This window comes from Muntiacus reevesi, chromosome 2 (assembly GCF_963930625.1).
Source record: "Muntiacus reevesi chromosome 2, mMunRee1.1, whole genome shotgun sequence".
Lineage (NCBI taxonomy): Eukaryota > Metazoa > Chordata > Mammalia > Artiodactyla > Cervidae > Muntiacus > Muntiacus reevesi.
In genome coordinates this window covers 88225325-88245535 of record NC_089250.1, presented here as the reverse complement: position 1 = coordinate 88245535, position 20211 = coordinate 88225325, and positions in this window count along the sequence as shown.

Genomic DNA, 20211 nt, shown 5'->3' with positions numbered 1-20211 from the left:
CCCCCTTCCCCCCAAAAGCTTCCTGCCATTTATGGACCCAGGACAGCCAGGGGCGGGGAAATGGGGAAGGGGCTGGAGCAGCACTGAATACTGTGTCAGAGTGGAGGGAAGTGTCTCCAAGCCGCTCCCACACCCGAGTGGTCTTGGCAGAGGCACCCGAGAAGCACCTTGCCCAAGGCCCCGCAGTAAAATGGCCTCTGATGGGCGTCCCAGAGCTGTGCAGGGGCGGGTGGGGGCTAAGTGCTTAACGGCGACTTTCTCCCTCCTGACGGTGCACCGCGTCTGCTGTGGGGAGGGCGGCTCTGACTCAGGAGTCCTGCTGCCTAAGGCCTTGGTCGTTGCCAGGTGGGGGAGACGGGTGAGGGCTGAAAGACCTCATGTAGGATTTTGGCCAAGAGCTGGATTCCTCAGGGTTAAAGGAAGCTGTGATTGTGAGCACCCTTCTCTTATTCCTGACTTTAGAAGGAATGTTTCAAATAGTTCACCATAATACGTGGCATTCATTTTAGGTTCGTGATAGATACGCTTTGGCGGTGGTTTAGCCGCTAGGTCGTGTCTGACTCTTGCAATCCCGTGGACTGTACCCTGTCAGGCTCCTCTGACCATAGAATTCTCCAGGCAAGAATACTGGAGTGAGTTGCCATTTCCTTCTCCAGGGGATTTTCCTGACCCAGGAATCAAACCGGGGTCTCCTGCACTGCAGGCAGATGCTTTACCAACTGAGCCCCAGGGAAGCCGGGATACACCTTCAGATGGAAGTTTCCTTTAGCTGTTTGGTTGCGATCATTGCATTTTATTTCTTAATCATAAATATGTCTTGAGTTTTGTCAAGCACTTATCTATATCTATTGGATGAATTATATGCTTTTTCTTCTCTTATCTTGATTTTACCAGTCTTGAATCACCCTTGTATTCTTTTCTTGGTTCTGATACATTCTATTCTATACGATGTTTGCCAACATTTTGTCAGTAATTGCTCATTCTCATACTATTTTAGTCTACTTTCCACATCAGGGTTATAAGAGCCTTGAAAAAATAAATCATGGAACTTTCTATTTCTGTTCTATGGACTGGCTGGGATGAGATAGGAGTGATCTGACATTTAAGGGTCGGTAACAATTTGCTTGTAAAACTATTTAAGCCTGGAGTTTCTTTGTGGTAGACTGTTTTGCTTAAACTATTTGGGGGTCCTGGTGTTATGTGATTAGAAAAGCCCAGTGGATTTGTTGCTTAAACAATTTAGTATACCTTTTATACTGCAAAAAAAAGTATAAACATGTTTAATTAAAGCTTTTGTGCAATTTTGAAAAGTAAAAAGGGATTCAGGATTGATAGACTCACCTGATTAACCTCCCCATTGCACAGAGGGTATCTGCCCACTTTCTTTCTCCCACTCTGCTTTCCGCTCTTGAATTCCTCCACATCACATTCTTTGGGGTATTCTCCTTTTCTGGACTCAGAAACAATCTTCTTTAGTTTATTAAATTAAAAAAATTAATTTTTATACACTCCATTTACAATTATTACAAAATATCAATTATATTCCTTGCACTGTACAGTACATGCTGTAGCCTATCTCACACTCAATAGTTTGTGCCTCCCACTCTGCACCCCTATCTTGTCCCTCCCCATGCCCCTCTCCCCTCTGGTAGCCACTAGTTTAAACCAATCTTCTTTTTAGGCTCCTTTCACACTGCATCTAAAGCTCAAAATTCCCAGCTCTCACCCCTGCCTGTCTTTTCAGTCCGTCCCAGATTTTCCAGGTATCTCATCTCTCCATTGCTTCCAGTACCACCTAGATGGTGATGACATCGGGATTTTAATCTCCAGTTCCAGTCCCAGAAGAGTATCCCCAACTTAACAGGTACAAAACGTAACCTGATTTCTACCCGCAACACAGTTCGGGTATTTCTATGTTGCTCTTTCTAGGCCTGCACCTTAGCATTCGCCCACCAGCTCTCTCCGCCGGCGCTACTGCCTTTGCAGACCAGCTGAATTTGGCTTCAGTTTGGGGTCCTTCAGTAGCTGCACAGAGGAGATGGGCCGGTGGGAGGAGAGGGTCGTTGGGATCTCGGGTCACTCCTTGGCAGTCGTGGCTCCCACTCTGCCCTCTCTGAGTCCCAGGATCTTTTCAGCTGCGGATGCTGGCAGCTCCTTCCTTGTGGCACTGGGGCCCTCACCATCGCTGTGGTCCCTTTGAACTTGGCCAGTCTTCCTAAGTACTCCCTTCATTCAGCTTTCCTCAGTCACCCTGTTTGAGCGCAGAGAGGGCACTGCCCAGCATTAGTCAGCACCGCCTCTCTGGCTGCTTCAGACAGAGAACCTCCATCTCCTCCTCCCATCTGCCCCCACTGCCCTCCCCACCCCCTCCCGCCCTGTGGATGCTGCTTCTTGCACACCCTGAAATGAGCCACATCTCCTCTCCCCGCAACTGAGGAGCAGCCTGTTTCCCAATCTCCCCGCAAAAGTATAAACTTTTGCTTCTTTCAATCTATTCAGTGCAAAAACATGAGTTACGTATTTCTTCACTGCTTAAACCTCACTAATGGTGTTGTCTTAGATTTTGAGTTAAATCCAAGTTCCTCCTCACAGGTCCACAGGTCTTGCATAACTGGACCTCTGCATGCCTCACTGAAGCCATCACACATGGCCCCTGGCTGCCACACTATGCTCCCAGCACACTGTCCTCCCAGTTGTTCCATGAATTCGGCAAGCTCATCCACACTGCAGGACCCTTGCTCCTCCTTTTCTTCGTAGACGAAACTCAGGATCCCCTCTGTAGAAAACAGTGACTGTGCCCTACATATGTGTCTTTAAAAAAATTTTATTGGAGTATAGTTATCAATGTTGCATTAGTTTTGGGTATGCACCAAAGTGTATCAGTTATGCATATCCATGTACCCACCCTTTCTTAGATTCTATTTGCATATAGGTCATTATAGAGTATTGAGTTCCCTGTGCCATACAGTGGGTGCTTCTTAGTTACCTATTTTATATGTAGTAGTGTGTATATGCAAAGAAATCAATGCATATAAATCATTGATCACTGCAAAGAAATAGAGGAAAGCAATAGAATGGGAAAGACTAGAGATCTCTTCAAGAAAATTAGAAATACCCAGGGAACATTTCATGTACAGGTGGGCACAATGAAGTACAGAAATGGTATAGACCTAACAGAAGCAGAGGATATTAAGAAGAGACGGATAGAATACACAGAAGAACTATACAAAAAATATCTCAATGACCCAGATATTCATGATGATGTGATCACTCACCTACAGCCAGATATCCTGGAATGCAAAGTGGGCCTTAGGAACCATCACTACAAACAAAGCTAGTGGAAGTGATGGAATTCCAGTTGAGCTATTTCAAATCCTAAAAGATGGTGCTGTGAAAGTGCTGCACTCAGTATGCCAGCAAAATTTGGAAAACTCAGCGGTGGCCACAGGACTGGAAAAGGTCAGTTTTCATTCCAATCCCAAAGAAAGGCAATGCCAAAGAATGTTCAAACTACCACAGAATTACACTCATCTCTCACAGTTCAGTTCAGTTCAGTTGCTTAGTCATGTCTGACTCTTTGTGACCCCATGGACTGCAGCATGCCAGGTCTCCCTGTCCATCAACAACTCCTGGAGCTTACTTGGATTCATGTCCATTTAGTCAGTGATGCCATCCAACCATCTCATCCTCTGTCATCCCTTTTTCCCACAGGCCCTCAATCTTTCCCAGCATCAGGGTCTTTTCAGTGTGTCACTTTTTCACACCAGGAGGCCAAAGTATTAGAGTTTCAGCGTCAACATCAGTCCTTCCAATGAACACCCAGGACTAATCTCCTTTAGGAATGACTGGCTGGGTCTCCTTGCAGTCCAAGGGACTCTCAAGAGTCTTCCCCAACACCACAGTTCAAAGCATCAATATTTCAGCATTCACTTTTCTTTATAGTCCAACTCTTACATCCATACACGACTACTAGAAAAATCATAGCTTTGACTAGATGGACCTTTGTTGGCAAAGTAATGTCTCTGCTTATTAATATGCTATCTAGGTTTGTCATAGTTTTTCTTCCAAAGAGCAGATGTCTTTTAATTTCATAGTTGCTGTCACCATCTGCCATGATTTTGGAGCCCCCCAAAAATAGTCTGTCACTGTTTCCCTGTCTATTTTCCATGAAGTGATGGGACTGAATGCCATGATCTTAATTTTTTGAATGTTGAGTTTTAAGCCAGCTTTTTCACTCTCCTCTTTCACTTTTATCAAGAGGCTTTTTAATTCTTCTTCACTTTCTGCCATAAGGGTGGTATTATCTGCATATCTGAGGTTATTGATATTTCTCCCAGCAATCTTGATTCTAGCTGTGCTTCATCTAGCCAATATTTTGCATGATGTACTCTGCACATAAGTTAAATAAGCAGGGTGAAAATATACAGCCTTGATGTACTCCTCTCGCTATTTGGAACCAGTCAGCAGCCGTGAAGAGATATCCCACGTCCAAAGAGAAATTCAAGTAAGACGGTAGGCACTGAGAGAGGGCATCAGAGGGCAGCCAGACTGAAACCACAATCACAGACAAATAGCCAATCTGATCACAGGACCACAGCCTTGTCTAACTCAATGAAACAAAGCCATGCCATGTGGGGCCACCCAAGGGTCATGGTGGAGAGGTCTGACAGAATGTGGCCCACTGGAGAGGGAATGGCAAACCACTTCAGTATTCTTGCCTTGAGAACCCCATGAACAGTATGAGAAGGCAAAATGATAGGACACTGAAAGATGAACTCCCGAGGCTGGTAGGTTCCCAATATGCTGCTGGAGATCAGTGGAGAAATAACTCCAGAAAGAATGAAGGGATGGAGCCAAAGCAAAAACAATACTCAATTGTGGACGGGACTGGTGATAGAAGCAAGGTCCGATGCTGTAAAGAACAACATTGCATAGGAACCTGGAATGTTGGGTCCATGAGTCAAGCTAAATTGGAAGTGGTCAAACAGGAGACGACAAGAGTCAACGTTGACATTCTAGGAATCAGCAAACTAAAATGGACTGGAATGGGTGAATTTAAATCAGATGACCATTATGTCTACTACTGTGGGCAGGAATCCCTTAGAAGAAATGGAGTAGCCATCATGGTAAACAAAAGAGTCAAATGCAGTACTTGGATGCAATCTCAAAAACAGATTGATCTCTGTCTGATTCCAAGGCAAACAATTCAGTATCACAGTAATCCAGTCTATGCCCCGACCAGTAACAATGAAGAAGCAGAAGTTGAACGGTTCTTTGAAGACCTACAAGACCTTTTAGAACTAACACCTAAAAAAGATGTCCTTTTCATTATAGGGGACTGGAATGCAAAAGTAGGAAGTCAAGAAACACCTGGAGTAACAGGCAAATTTGGCCTTGGAGTACGGAATAAAGCAGGGCAAAAACTAATAGAGTTTTGCCAAGAGAATGCACTGGTCATAGCAAACACCCTCTTCCAACAACACAAGAGAAGACTCTACACATGGACATCACCAGATGGTCAACACTAAAATCAGATTGCTTGTATTCGTTGCAGCCAAAGATGGAGAAGCTCTATACAGTCAGCAAAAACAAGACCGGGAGCTGACTGTGGCTCAGATCATGAACTCCTTATTGCCAAATTCAGACTTAAATTGAAGAAAGTGGGGAAAACCACTAGACCATTCAGGTCTGACCTAAATAAAATTCCTTATGATTATACAGTGGAAGTGAGAAATAGATTTAAGGAACTAGATCTGAAAGACAGGGTGCCTGATAAACTATGGACGGAGGTTACTGACACTGTACAGGAGACAGGGATCAAGACCATCCCCAAGAAAAAGAAATGCAAAAAAGCAAAATGGCTGTCTGAGGAGGCCTTACAAATAGCTGTGAAAAGGAGAGAAGTGAAAAGCAAAAGAGAAAAGGAAAGACATTCCCATTTGAATGCAGAGTTCCAAAGAATAGCAAGGAGAGATAAGAAAGCCATCCTCAGTAATCAATGCAAAGAAATACAGGAAAACAACAGAATGGAAAAGACTAGAGATCTCTTCAAGAAAATTAGAGATACCAAGGGAACATTTCATGCAAAGATGGGCACAATAAAGGACAGAAATGATATTTACCAAACAGAAGCAGAAGATATTAAGAACAGGTGACAGGAATACACAGAGGAACTGTACAAAAAGATCATCACAACCCAGATAATCATGATGGTGTGATCACTCACCTAGAACCAGACATCCTGGAATGTGAAGTCAAGTGGGCCTTAGGAAGCATCACTATGAACAAAGGTAGTAGAAGTGATGGAATTCCAGTTGAGCTATTTCAAATCCTGAAAGAATATGCTGTGAAAGTGCTGCACTCAATATGCCAACAAATCTGGAAAACTCAGCAGTGGCCACAGGACTGGAAAAGGTCAGTTTTCATCCCAATCCCAAAGAAAGGCAATGCCAAAGAATGATCAAACTACCACACAATAGCACTCATCTCACACACTAGTAAAGTAATGCTCAAAATTCCCCAAGCCAGGCTTCAGCAGTATGTGAACCTTAAATTTCCAGATGTTCAAGCTGGTTTTAGAAAAGGCAGAGGAACCAGAGATCAAATTGCCAACATCCACTGGATCATCAAAAAAGCAAGAGAGCTCCAGAAAAACATCTATTTCTACTTTATTGACTATGCCAAAGCCTTTGACTGTGTGGATCACAATAAACTGCAGAAAATTCTGAAAGACATGGGAATATCGGACCACCTGACCTGCCTCTTGAGAAATCTGTATGCAGGTCAGGAAGCAACACTTAGAACTGGACATGGAACAACAGACTGGTTCCAAATAGGAAAAGGAATATGTCAAGGCTGTATATTGTCACCCTGCTTATTTAACTTCTATGCAGAGTACATCATGAGAAATGCTGGGCTGGAAGAATCACAAGCTGGAATCAAGATTGCTGGGAGAAATATCAATAACCTCAGATATGCAGATGATACCACCCTTATGGCAGAAAATGAAGAAGAACTAAAAAGCCTCTTCATGAAAGTGAAAGAGGAAGGTGAAAGTTGGCTTAAAGGATCAACATTCAGAAAACTACAATCAAGGAATCCAGTCCCATCACTTCATGGCAAACAGATGGGGAAACAGTGGCTGACTTTATTTTTGGGGCCTCCAAAATCACGGAAGATGGTGATTGCAGCCATGAAATTAAAAGACGCTTACTCCTTGGAAGGAAAGTTATGACCAACCCAGACAGCATATTTAAAAAAAAACAGAGATATTAGTTTGCTGACAAAGATCCATGTAATCAAAGATATGGTTTTTCCGGTAGTCTTGTATGTATGTGAGAGTTGGACTATAAAGAAAGCTGAGCTAAAGAATTGATGCTTTTGAACTGTGGTGTTGGAGAAGACTCTTGAGAGTCCCTTGGACTGCAAGGAGACCCAATCAGTCAATCCTAAAGGAAATCAGTCCTGAATATTCATTGGAAGGACTGATGCTGAAGCTGAAACTCCAATACTTTGGCCACCTGATGCGAAAAACTGACTCATTGGAAAAGATGAGTTCTCACCTAATGCTGAGAAAGATTGAAGGCAGGAGAAGGGGATGACAGAGAATGAGATGGTTGGATGGCATCACCGACTCAATGGACATGAGTTTGAGCAAGATCCAGGAGTTGGTGATGGATAGGAAAGTCCAGTGTACTGCAGTCCATGGGGTCGCAGAGTCAGACCTGACTGAGCAACTTAACTGAACAGAATTCATTTTTGTTAACTAACAAAAAATCTCTACATGTAAAAAATTGTTTAGAAAGATATATGTGGAAATTTCAGTGATTCTCTCTGGAGATAGAAACCCAAGAGATTTTCATTTTCCATTTACACATTTAAATCATTTAATATTAGACAAAAGTATTTACTACTGTTCAATTCTGAAACATCCATTCTGGTTTTTATATAACTTTTTACTCTTTTAACTTATAAGGGACTTCCCTGGTGGCTTAGACAGTAAAGCATCTGCATGCAATGTGGAAACCCAGGTTTGATCCCTGGGTCAGGAAGATACCCTGGAGAAGGAAATGACATCCCACTCTGGTACTCGTGCGTGGAGAATTCCATGGACAGAGGAGCCTGGTGGGCTACAGTCCATGGGGTCGCAAAGCGTGGGACACTGAGTGACTTCACTATCCAACTGCATTGATCTATGAATGCACACCATCAAACTGCATTGACCTGATTGCTTGCAAACATAGTTCTTGACAAAAATAAAGAAATGTGTTTCTAATTTTCTGGATTCCTCATAACTAAGAAATACCTCTTTTTGTAAACAGTTATGGGATTCAGATATTTCCTTTTTTTTTTTTTTTTTTCTTTTCAGAAGTATCAGAGAAATAGTTTGAGACACCCGGAATGGCCTGGAAAGGATTTGGTCTTCAAACAAATGTGTTTGTTCTAGGACTAAAGAACACTCACCGTGGCAGAGATTTAGTTTTCTATTTTAACCAAATCAACAGAATTTTAAAAAGATAACTGTGCTCATTTTTGGCTGCGCTGGGTCTTCATGGACTTTCTCTGGCTGTGGCGGGGGCGGCTGCGCTTCGCTGCGGTGCTTGGGCCTCTCACTGCCGCGGCGTCTCTTGTGCGGCGCAGGCTCTAGGCATGTTGGCTTCAGCACTTAGAGCGCACAGGCTCAGGAGCTGTGGCACGTGGGGTAAGTTGCCCCGCAGCATGTGGAATCTCCCCAAACCAGGGATCGAACCCGTCTCCCCCGTACTGGCAGGTGGATTCTCATCCACCAGGGAAGTTCAGCAGAACTTTTTTGGATCTTTGTAAGAGGCCTGGAATTGAGGAGGGAACTGGTAAAAATTAATCAAAACAAATAACAAAGTACCCACAACGTCCAAGAATTGTTTTGGTTGCAATTGCTAGGCCTACCAATCCAAAACTGTCTTGATTTTTTAGAAGTGAATTTACTTGCTTAGGTATTTTTAGATTCCAAGAATTAACTCTTTTCAGCTGTATGCTCCCAGTTTCCTTGTTTATCCAAGCACTGGTTCCATCTCCAGGCAGGTCTCTCCTGATTGCTTCCGAGATAACGTACAATGCATTTTGTAATTCAGACCCAGTGGGAAAAAGAGAGGGTTTTTCCCAGAACAGTTTTAAAACACTTCCTGCTGTGGAGTCATATGCCCGTCCAATTACTGTTGCCTGGGAGGAGGAAATACGCTTGTTGTTTTAAACTAGTGGTGGGATTAAGCTCATCAAACCTCATTGCTCAAGAGCTGGGGTTGAGGGGTTTCCCCAGAGGAAAATTACAGTAAATATTTTATCCAAAGAAAAGTGAATCATTCAGGGTAGCAAGATTAATAGGTGTTCACTACAGTCCTCTGGAAGATTGTTTAGACAACAAAAATAAGTTTAAAACACATCTTTAGCCACAAAATTTATCACAAGAGGAGTGGGGAATAAATCTCAGACACATGAAAAAATGACTGCAATTAACGACTGAGCCTGCTAAGTGGTAAGTTAGTTGTACAAGCAACAAATTGGTCTCAAAGGAGGAGACATTGCTGTGTGTTTAGATATTCAGACATTGTGCCCTCATCTAGTAACAGCTTGGTGATTTAAAATATTCTTGCCAAAGCCAAGTTGTTCTGTTTTTATTTTTGACTTTTTGGCCACTCTCTTAAGTGATTAGTCTTCAGGCCTTAGACCCAAGGTCTGAGGCTATGAAATAATTTTTTATTAATATCTTTTGCTTCTGTTAGGTCTGTCTTTTTCTGTCCTTTACCATTTCTATCCTTTATTGTGCCCACCTTTGCATGAAATGTTCCCTGGGTATTTCTAATTTTCTTGAAGAGATCTCTACTCTTTCCCATTCTGTTGTTTTCCTCTATTTCTTTGCACTGATCACTGAGGAAGGCTTTCTTAACTCTCCTTGCTATTCTTTGGAACTCTGCATTCAGATGGGTAGCTCTTTCCTTTTATCCTTTGCCTTTAGCTTCTCTTCTTTTCACAGCTATTTGTAAGGCCTTCTCAGACGACCATTTTGCCTTTTTGCATTTCTTTATCTTGGGGATGGTTTTGATCACTGCCTCCTGTACAATGTCACAAATCTCTGTCCATAGTTCTTCAGGCACTCTATGAGATCTAATCCCTTGAATCTATTTGTTACTTCCACTGTATAATCATAAGGGATTTGATTTAGGTCAGACATGAATGGCCTAGTGATTTTTCCTATTTTCTTCAATTTAAGTCTGAATTTGGTAATAAGGAGTTCATGATCTGAGCCACAGTCAGCTCCCAGTCTTGTTTTTGCTGACTGTATAGAGCTTCTCCATCTTTAGCTACAAAGAATATATAATCAGCCTTTTTTTGGTATCGACCATCTGGTGATGTCCGTGTGTAGTCTTCTCTTGTGTTGTTGGAAGAGGGTGTTTTCTATGACTAGTGCATTCTTTTGGCAAAACTCTGTTAGCCTTTGCCCTGCTTCATTTTGTACTCCAAGGCCAAACTTGTCTGTTACTCCAGGTATCTCTTGACTGCCTACTTTTGCATTCCATTCCCCTATGATGAGAAAGACACCATTTTTTGGTGTTAGTTCTAGAAGGTCTTGTAGGTCCTCATAGAACCATTCAACTCCAGCTTCTTCAACATTAGTGGTTGGGGCATAGACTTGGATTACTGAGATACTAAATAGTTTGCCTTGGAAACGAACAGAGATTATTCTGTCATTTTTGAGATCGCACCCAAGTACTGCATTTCAGACTCTTTTGTTGACTATGATGGCTACTCCATTTCTTCTAAGGGTTTCTTTCCCACAGTAATAGATATAATGGTCATCTGAATTAAATTCACCCATTCCAGTTCATTTTATTTTATTTATATTAGTTGGAGGCTAATTACTTCACAACATTTCAGTGGGTTTTGTCATACATTGATATGAATCAGCCATAGAGTTACACATATTCCCCATCTCGATCCCCCCTCCCACCTCCCTCTCCACCCGGTTCCTCTGGGTCCTCTCAGTGCACCAGGCCCAAGCACTTGTCTCATGCATCCCACCTGGGCTGGTGATCTGTTTCATCATAGATAATATACATGCTGTTCTTTCGAAACATCCCACCCTCACCTTCTCCCACAGAGTTCAAAAGTCTGTTCTGTACTTCTGTGTCTCTTTTTCTGTTTTGCATATAGGGTTATCGTTACCATCTTTCTAAATTCCATATATATGTGTTAGTATGCTGTAATGTTCTTTATCTTTCTGGCTTACTTCACTCTGTATAATGGGTTCCAGTTTCATCCATCTCATTAGAACTGATTCAAATGAATTCTTTTTAATGGCTGAGTAATATTCCATGGTGTATATATACCACAGCTTCCTTATCCATTCATCTGCTGATGGGCATCTAGGTTGCTTCCATGTCCTGGCTATTATAAACAGTGCTGCAATGAACATTGGGGTGCACGTGTCTCTTTCAGATCTGGTTTCCTCGGTGTGTATGCCCATGAGTGGGATTGCTGGGTCATATGGCAGTTCTATTTCCAGTTTTTTAAGGAATCGCCACACTGTTTTCCATAGCAGTTGTACTAGTTTGCATTCCCACCAACAGTGTAAGAGGGTTCCCTTTTCTCCACACCCTCTCCAACATTTACTGCTTGTAGACTTTTGGATAGCAGCCATCCTGACTGGCGTGTAATGGTACCTCATTGTGGTTTTGATTTGCATTTCTCTAATAATGAATGATGTTGAGCATCTTTTCATGTGTTTGTTAGCCATCTGTATGTCTTCTTTGGAGAAATGTCTGTTTAGTTCTTTGGCCCATTTTTTTGCTTGGGTCATTTATTTTTCTGGAATTGAGCTTCAGGAGTTGCTTGTATATTTTTGAGATTAATCCTTTGTCTCTTTCTTCATTTGCTATTATTTTCTCCCAATCTGAGGGCTGTCTTTTCACCTTACTTATAGTTTCCTTTGTAGTGCAAAAGCTTTTAAGTTTCATTAGGTCCCGTTTGTTTAGTTTTGCTTTTATTTCCAATATTCTGGGAGGTGGGTCATAGAGGATCTTGCTGTGATTTATGTCGGAGAGAGTTTTGCCTATGTTCTCTTCTAGGAGTTTTATAGTTTCTGGTCTTACATTTAGATCTTTAATCCATTTTGAGTTTATTTTTGTGTATGGTGTTAGAAAGTGTTCTAGTTTCATTCTTTTACAAGTGGTTGACCAGTTTTCCCAGCACCACTTGTTAAAGAGGTTGTCTTTTTTCCATTGTATATCCTTGCCTCCTTTGTCAAAGATAAGGTGTCCATAGGTTCGTAGATTTATCTCTGGGCTTTCTATTCTGTTCCATTGATCTATATTTCTTTATCCCAAGAATGCAAAGATTCTTTAATATCCGCAAATCAATCAATGTAATACACCACATTAACAAATTGAAAGATAAAAACCATATGATTATCTCAATAGATGCAGAGAAAGCCTTTGACGAAATTCAACACTCATTTATGATTAAAACTCTGCAGAAAGCAGGAATAAAAGGAACATACCTCAACATAATAAAAGCTATATATGACAAACCCACAGCAAACATTATCCTCAATGGTGAATAATTGAAAGCATTTCCCCTGAAATCAGGAACAAGACAAGGGTGCCCACTCTCACCACTACTATTCAACATAGTGTTGGAAGTTTTGGCCACAGCAATCAGAGCAGAAAAAGAAGTAAAAGGAGTCCAGATAGGAAAAGAAGAAGTGAAACTCTCGCTGTTTGCAGATGACATGATCCTCTACATAGAAAACCCTAAAGACTCTTCCAGAAAATTACTAGAGCTAATCAATGAATATAGTAAAGTTGCAGGATATAAAATTAACACAGAGAAATCCCTTGCATTCCTATATACTAACAATGAAAAAACAGAAAGAGAAATTAAGGAAACAATACCATTCACCATTGCAACAAAAAGAATAAAATACTTAGGAGTATATCTACCTAAAGAAACAAAAGACCTATACATAGAAAACTATAAAACACTGATGAAAGAAATCAAAGAGGACACAAACAGATGGAGAAACATACCGTGTTCATGGATTGGAAGAATCAATATTGTCAAAATGGCTATTCTACCCAAAGCAATCTATAGATTCAATGCAATCCCTATCAAGCTACCAACGGTATTTTTCACAGAACTAGAACAAATAATTTCACAATTTGTATGGAAATACAAAAACCCTCAAATAGCCAAAGTAATCTTGAGAAAGAAGAATGGAACTGGAGGAATCAACCTGCCTGACTTCAGACTCTACTACAAAGCCACAGTCATCAAGACAGTATGGTACTGGCACAAAAACAGAAATATAGATCCAGTTCATTTTAGCTCATTGTTTCCTAAAATGTCAATGTTCACTCTTGCCATCTCCTCTTTGACCACTTCCAATTTACCTTGATTCATGGATTTAACATTCCAGGTCCCTATGCAATATTGTTCTTTACAGCATCGGACTTTACTTCCATCACCAGTCACATCCACAACTGGGTGTTGTTTTTGCTTTGGTTCCATCTCTTCATTCTTTCTGGAATCATTTTCCACTGTTCTCTAGTAGCATACTGGGCACCTACTGACCTGGGGAGTTCATCTTTCAGTGTCCTATCTTTTTGTCTTTTCATACTGTTCATGGGGTTCTCAAGGCAAGAATACTGAAGTGGTTTGCCATTCCCTTCTCCAATGGACCACATTTTGTCAGAACTCTCCACCGTGACTCATCCATCTTGGGTGGCCCTACACGGCATGGCTCATGGTTTCATTGAGTTAGACAAGGCTGTGGTCCATGTGATCATTTTGGTTAGTTTTGTGTGATTGAAAAATGAAGTCTTTCTCATATTCTCCATATTCATTTTTCATTTAATTAATGATAATAATGTGACAGTATTTTCATGTCAACATATATAATTATTATAATTTTGAATGACTCCTTAGTATTCCATTGTGTGGATATACCATAGTATATTTTTAAAACTCCTCCCTTATTAAAGAATATCCCAACTGGTTCTCTATTATATTATACAATTATTATTGTATTATAAGTGAGGTTGATAAATCATCACATGTGCAGTTTTTAAACTGAGGTATAGTTGTAATACAATGTTGCATTAGTTTTCTGCTATACAATGAAGTGAGTCAGCCAAATGTGTGCACACATCCCCTCCGTCTTGGATCTCCCTCCCCCCTCTAGGTCACCAGAGAGTACGGAGCCGAGCTACCTGTATTGTACAACAGGTTCCCACTAGCTATCTAGTTTACACACAACACTGTGGGTATGTCGGTCCTGCTCTCCCAGTTCACACCCCCACTCCCCTGTCCATATGTTTGTTCCCCAAGTCTACACCTCTGTTCCCGCCCTGCAAAAAGGTTCGTCTGTACCATTTTTCTAGATTCACATGCATGCACTCTTATATAATATTTGTCTTTCTCATTCTGACTTACTTCACTTTGTATGACTCTAGGTTCAAAAACTAAAACCAGAGTTATTATCTGACCCAGCAATCCCACTACTGAGAAAACCATATTTCAAACCTATGTCCATTGCAGCACTATTTACAGTAGCCAGGGACATGGCTAAATGTCCATGGAAGATGAAAGGATAAAGATGTGGTACATACGTACAATGGACTATTACTCAGCCATAACAAAGAACAAAATTGGGTCATTTGTGATATGTACATAATTTTTTAAAAGTAAAATTCACAAAGTGTAATAGCTGGCATCTTTGAAAATTTGATTCATATTGCCAAATCATCTTCCAAAAAGGTTGCAAGATTCAGCCCTCCAGTAAAGAGTCTTGCTTATCTCTTGGAGAAGGAAATGGCAACCCTCTCCAGTATTCTTGCCTAGAGAATCCTATGGACAGGGCAGCCTGGTGGGCTTCTGTCCATGGGGTCGCACAGAGTCGGACATGACTGAAGTGATTTAGCATGCATGTATGCATGTTTATCTCTACCTGTGTCAAAGGTGACGACTAGTCATACTTTCCTCTTTTAGCTTGAATTGCTTTGATACCTAAGGGGGTGAAACCTTTGTTAATGGATGAATGATCAGTTTTTATTGCCATGTGAAAAGCCACCTCGAAACTTATGGGGCTCACGACCCCAGGTGGGTGGCTCTGACCTGACTGGAGTGGCTGGGCTCAACCACAAGTCTGTGGGGACTTGCAGGCAGGCTGGATGATTTTGCCTCAGGACTTGATGTCATTGAAGCTGGGGCATCTTGACTTTCTTTCATATGCTCTCCCAACATTTCCGCAGGAAATTCCAAGCTAGTTCACACAGTGGCAAAGAGGTTCCAGGAGGATGAACGGAATTATCCAAAACCTCATGATACTAGACTTGGAACTGACACAACATTACATTTGCCTCATTCTATTGGTCAAAGCAAGTTCAAGGGGTAGGAAAAGAGACTTTACCACTTATGCAAAAAGCTACAAACTTACATTGCAAAAGGGGTGTGGACACAGGGAGAGAAAAACTGGAGTTGTCTTTTCAAACGATATACCCTGCTTTTTAAAAAAAATATAGACATAGTAAGACCAAAACTTCCATTTAGCTCTTTTGAAACAAATTTTATTTTGGAAAATATTCAGGTTTTTTCTGAATGTGAAGGGTAGATTTATTTCTGTTTCTTGGGTTAATAAAAGCATCAGTTTGATGTCTTCTATTAGCTGCATCCTTTTTCTGCCACATCAGTTTTCATTTCAGGTTAAATGAAGTGCAGTTTTTCCAAATCAGTTTTTGCCTAGCGCACTAAAATCAATCTATTAGCTCTGAATGTCTTCCTATACACATTTTGATAGTTAGAATTACTGAAAAAGAGTAACTTTTTTCCATTCAAAGGCACAGTACTTATTATAAGTTCTAGTAGTAATATATATACTGCCCAGTGGGAAAAAATTTCTTCTTCAATTGAATTTTCCTGGCAGTATGTCCAGAAAATTTCCTTTGAAAATTTTCCCTGAACATTTGTCTAATGCTGAGATACTGGAGTTGACTATTTTTATTTCAGAGAGGACTAACATGCTTATTAAAGAGTCATTCAGAAGGAAAAAAGAACACCCTAGATATGAAAAATCCAAATATCCTATTTTGAATATGACTCTTCCTCCTGAAAGGTCAATTCAAAAAGATGTATAGTCATATGCTATGTTTTTGATCTATCCTGATGCTTAAGCAATGTGGGGTGAATTGTGAGTTTTAAAATGTTCCAATAGACAAGGTATCTACTCTGGAAACTGCTCATCATCACTCATTTGTTCAATGAATATGAAGTGTTTCCCACTATCAGACGCTGTGAAAGTCACTTTGGATACACACGAAGTCAGTAACTTGCTGTCCCTGCTCGCTCATGGTTTATATTGACTATAAGATGCAGGTAATTAAGCAAGTGATTAGAATAATATGCTCAGAGTATCCTTCACTGAAATTTCAGCTTCTAGTGATAGTTTCTTCTGTAACATTAGAAAGTTACAAGAAAGCACCACAAGTTAGAATAAAGTATTTCTTTTATTTCACCATTATTATTTTGCATAGCTTTGGGGGAATGTAGAGAGTGAAACAGTATCTCTTGTCTAGGTTGCACCCTCCAGATCAGAGGGCTTACCAAGGTGCAGGACACAGCCCATTTATAAACGCTGTGGCCTTTCCCTTATGTCATAGTGTGCGATTTTAATTTTGCAAAACCCTGGCCAGGAAATAAAGAATAAAGGGTCAACATGACCTCCTATCTTGTTTAATAGTTTGAAAAATCCATTTCAAGAAGCTAAGCACAAAACAGCCTTCCTCAAAGAGATTTTTCTGCATAAGAGGGTTTAGCTATATATTTTCTAAGAAGATGGTAAATTTCTCTGACTTCCACCTTCTGAAAGCTTAAATCACTTTCTTTAATAGTAAGAAGGAAAAAAAAACTATCTGAAGTTTTGAAAAGTTGCCTACTTTTTCTAGATACTTATTAATATGAAAGAAATCGAGTATGTATCTGCTTGTTCTAGGAGTCCTAGATGAAAGCCAGGTATAACAATATTCCACACAGCATTTGGTGGTATGACACCTCAGCTACCAACTATTATTTTTTGGAGGCATCACAAGATTTATTTTTACCTTAACTTTATTATTACTTTTTAAATCCTACCTTTTAAAATTGAAGCTAAGAATTTTGTTCTGCTTTTGGTTTCTGGCACCAGTAATCAGCAATGACAAATTCAAAAGTGATTAAAGTAGGCAGGCAAAGATGGGTTTCCATTTAACAAATGAAAGCAAATTATTATTATTATTATTATTATTATTTTGGCTTCACCTACCAGCATGCAGAACTTCCCCAACCAGGAATCAAACCCTGCGGTATAAAGAGTCTTAACCACTGGACCATCAAGGAAGTCTGAAAACAAATTCTTTTTAATCCAATTAGCAAACCAAGGAAACTAATAAGGGAAATAAAAATTTATATTAAATCATTCAACAAAGTCCAGGCTAATGTCACCAGTACGTTTAGATTCTAAGTCCCTGGAGGGAAGAGTTGGATGAGTGAGTATAAACAACAAACAATTTTGCATTTTCCAATCCTTGTGCTTGTCTGTGCCTTGTCAAGCCCGCTGTTTATGAGTTGGGTGATGGCTCAGCCCTGTTCCGCAAGTGATCCAATCTCATCACCAATCCCTACTCAGCTCTGTCCTCCCCTGGCACTGACCAGGCATCTATAGGCAGTATTTGAAGTGAGATGCAGAAGGGTCCACTCCTTTGAAAGTGTGAGAAGCGTTGGGGTGGAGGGGACTTACGGAAAAGCAGAGCATCCCTTTAGTTCCTGGTGGCATCAGAGTCCTCCTTTGCCAGCCCCTGCTTGCTTGCCTAGTGCTGGGTGGCCTCCAGGGCCCGTGCATAGCAGATGTGCAGAGTTAGGTCCCCAGGCGTGTGTGTATGAGTTCTTTGAGGAGCCTCGTTGAATGAAAGGGACCTTCCCAGTGCACACATTCCTGAGGTCATTCATCGTTTTCCAATAACCCCCTATGGTGGGACACCCCACCTGCTCTTGGCAGATGACAGAGCCCTTAGATTGGGCCAGGATGCCTTCAACTCCACAGTCTTCCATCACTCCACCTGGTCCGTGGGAAACTCTTCCATTCTCACCAGGCCAGGAAGTTAGTGCTTGGCTGTACCTATCAACCCTCCACCATTTTCGTCAACTCCTCCTTTCCTATTTAGACAGGTGCCAGCAGCATCAGCAGGCATCCAACCCAAGTGGGAGCCAGCCTCCCCTTTCCCAGCATCTGTACCCCCTGGACGTGACTCTCCCAGAGCAGGGGTCAGCAGACTTTTTCTGTAAAGGGCCATAGAATAAACATTTTTCACCTTTGTGAGCCATATAGGTTCTGCTTAGAGTTTTCAACTCCACCATTGTAGTGAGAAAAGTGTTAGTTGCTCAGTTGTGTCAGACTGCAACCTCATGAACTGTAGCCCACCAGGCTCCTCTATCCATGGAATTCTCCAGGCAAGAATACTGAAGTGGGTAGCCTTTCCCTTCTCAAGGGGATCTTCCCAACTCAGGGATCAAACCTGCGTCTCCCACCACTGCAGGCAGATTCTTTACCATCTGAGCCGCCAGGGAAGCCCAGTGGTCAGAAAGCACCCATCGAAGATGTGAAAATGAATGAGCGTTGCTGTGTGCCAGCAGAACTCCACTTACAGAGACGGGTGGTGGACTGAACCCCTTCCCCAGAGCATCCCCCGTTTGGTTCACTGTGTCAACACCCCAGGGAGAGGATTGTGTGAAGTCCAGCTGTCCACACCAAATGGTGGACTTACAGCCAGATGCTCCTCTTTTCTCTCCTGCATCCCTACCCCCGGGTTTCTGCCTATGGTGACTGCAGAGGAGCAGGGCTGGAGGGAGTATCAGCAAAGGGAGCAGAACTGATGGGCGCTCGCTCAGTACGCCCCACATGTGTGTCTGGAGCTGGAAGTTCTTCTGAGAATGCAGGGCAATTGAGGCTTCTTTGTCTCCGTTTTACATCTGAGCCACTGAGTCTTGAGTATGAGAGCTCCCCTCAATCTCCCGTGAAACTCTCTATGTTTCTCCATATTTTATTTTGTGGGTCAGTAAGTTTAAGAATGAAGAAGATTCGGGAATGAAAAAATACAGTTGTAGCTCATCAAGGGTAATTGATTTTGTCCTAGTCTCAGCTTGTCACATTCTTGGCAAAATTCAAATACTTTGCACATTCTAGAGTGCATTCTGGTGTTGCACAAAATAATGAATTTTTTTTTAAATGTAGTTGAAGTTTCTCTTGCTTTTCTGGGATAGAAGGGTTTGCAGTTGTCGTCTTTAGTTGACCTCAGCTTCGGCCCAGAGAGAGCAGTGTGGTCAATACCCAGACTGACATTTTTGACTTTCCTCTTTCCTACTCACTCTCATCCTTAGCAAGTAAACTTTTCTTAATCCTGTTCCATTTCAAATAATTTCCTTTGTGACCTCCATAATAACTCCTCTTAGACTTCTTAGACTTCCTTTTATGGTTTTGCTTTTCCTAAATGCATATTTTCTCATCAGTCTAAGAATAACATCTGTTGGAAATTATTTTTTCCCATTTCCACTGTGTCTTCTCCTATCTTGTATCCTCCTCTCCTGTCTCATGTTCCTGACTTGATGGCCCCATGTGCTGCCCTGGTAGCTGTGATGAAATGAATTTAATAGATCTTCAGCTCCCCCTTTGGACCACACTGTTCTACATACAGAAGATAAAATCATGGAGATCTAACTCCTGCCTTCCAGAAGCTCACAGTCCAGAGAAGCAAGAAGATAAACATCTAAAGAAGCTGGGACTGCCCTGGTGGTCCAGAGGTTAAGAATCCACCTGGCAATGCAGGGCGCACAGGTTCAGTCCCTGGTTGGGAAACTAAGGGCCCACATGCCGAGAAGCAACTAAGCCCATGAGCTGCAACTAAGCCAAATACATAAAGTAAATAATTTATTTATCCCGTGCAGCCAAATAAACAAAAACCTGAAGATAAAAAATAGCAGCCCCTGACACTGGGGTCAATTGGTTCTCTTCTTGATGGATGGTAGGCACCAGAGTCTATAAACTGGGCCCACTCCAGGCTGGCTGATAGAGTCAGGCTGTGGGGCATTCTTGCGCTCCACAGCAAGGACGGGGGTGACGCAGCCGCCATACATGAGCTGGTGACTTAAGGT